The following is a 2,044-nucleotide window of genomic DNA, read 5'->3' as shown; positions in this document are numbered from 1 at the left end:
CGCCACGCGTCTCGACGTCACGCGTGCGTGGGGCGGCTTGCCTCGCCGCCTGCTGGGACTTGTAGTCCGGAATCTGTGCGGGGCCCGGCGTGTCTGGGGTTGGGCAGTGATGGGTCGGGCCGAGTTTGTCTTGTGCGTTCGCGAGAGTTCCAGGAACGGCGAATGAATGACGAGCTGACACTGTGTGCACTGAGCTTGTGCCTGGCACTGTTGTCGGCCCTTGACCTGCGGCCTGCCGTCGACGGAATGAATGAGAAAGTTTCAGAAGGTGCGGAAGGCAGGCTGGGAAGATCTGTTAGGAGACACACGCGGTGAGAACTCCTTCTGAGGTCAGGGCTGACACAGACCCTCCCAGGCTACCCGCTCCCAACACGAGGCCCTCTGGGTACTAGGACCTGGCTCTGCCTTGGGGCCTGGGCTCTGGGCTCCACAGAGAGGGGCTGCAGGCCCCGTTCCATCCCCTGCCCAGAGCGCACGAAGGCCAGGACCCAGCCTGCCTACAGTTTCAGAGGCGTAAGCTTCTTCCAAGGGGCAGGGATGGGTCTTCGAGTGCCCGGACTCTTTACTTGTCTCTCCTGTTGGGTGGCGAGAAGGCAGCCAAAGAGAATTTTTAAATATCAAAGTGCAGAGTCACAGAGCTGAGCCCTGATAGGTGGAATGACGATGGTACCATCTGATTCTCCCAAATCATCTTCAGATAACTCTCCAACCTACAATAAGCTTATTCCTCGCATAATTACTCGGTGCCAGCGGCTCCCCCCGGGGGGGGGACTGGCAGAACTTGGAGACTAATCAGACGGTTTGTATCTTTAAGGAACTTGTGAAGGAGAACAGATTAATACTCCATCCATCCTCCTGCCTTCCATCAGTCCACCCTGTGTAGTATGACCAAGCAGTTCTAAATAATCTTCCAGAGGGAAAAAAAAAATAAACCAACTGCAATGAGTTTGTGCGGTGATCAGTAAAAAACAGCAGCACCAGGAGCTCCTGCCGAATGCCCACAGCACACTGCACACTCCACTAAGGATGTTTCTGTAACTACCCTTTAGGGGTAGGGAGAGGGGTGAACTGGGAGTGTGGCCAGGGCCAGCGAACTCTGAATCGGCCACCACCATTTGAGACTGAAATCCGCAGGAACCTGACGGATAGGAAGACTGCAAGCCAGTGGAGTCGTGAGTCAGCACTGCTGGGAGACTCAGCGCATGGGCATCTGCAGCCTGGCACCAGGCCGGGGAGCACAGAACCCTCTGGATTTGCAGCCGTCCATGAGGGCTCATGGATGAGCCTAGCACGTGCGCTTTTCTGATTTCCAAGGATGTTTCTTGTATTTAATGTGCACTGAGAGGCATGGGTAGCTCTGACTGGCTGCTTGCTGTGCCCGGGTTGGCATCGCGGGTAGAGATGACACCATGTCTGTTCTCTACCTCTCTAAAACATTGCAGCCCAGGGGTGCCAGGCTCATCCCCTTCCACTCCTTCTCCCAACCTGGGCAGCGCGGAGCCTAGGGACCCTACTGAGCCAGCCCTGCCCCCTTCCATGTTGGCCCCTGTTCATCTCATTCATTCATTCCATGGGCTTATTGTTCCCCACCTCTGGGAGCAGTCTCTCTTTCTCCCTCTCCAGTTCTTGGAGACAGGGTCTCACTATGTAGTTTAGGCTGATCTTGAACTCACTATGTAGCCCAGGCTGGCTGGCCTCAAGCTCAGGGATACCCTCCTGCCTCAGCCTCCCGAGCGCTGAGATTACAGTACACACCGTGCCTGGCTGGGGCTGTCTCCTAAGCGCAGGATCGTCAGCCCCAGCAGGACCCGGCCCAGAGCCGGCACTTGGTGCCTGGGTGTGCTTGCAGTGCTCAACCCCCAAGAGTGGGCGCTAGGGTGGCAGCAGCCAGGCGGTGGAAAGCACATAATGGCCTTTCCTTGCCACTTTAAGTCAGGACGCTCCATGGGGCCTGCCAGGGCAACTTGGAGGGAGAGGCTGGGACTTCACCTGGCTGCAGGACCGCTCTAGGTCCACCCTCAGGCCGCAGGGCCAGAGCCAGGGT

The sequence above is a fragment of the Fukomys damarensis genome, unplaced genomic scaffold (assembly GCF_012274545.1).
Source record: "Fukomys damarensis isolate Sample0158 unplaced genomic scaffold, DMR_v1.0_HiC HiC_scaffold_21, whole genome shotgun sequence".
Taxonomy (NCBI): Eukaryota; Metazoa; Chordata; class Mammalia; order Rodentia; family Bathyergidae; genus Fukomys; species Fukomys damarensis.
The sequence above is the reverse complement of the archived record's forward strand: the minus strand, read 5'-3'. Positions refer to the sequence as shown.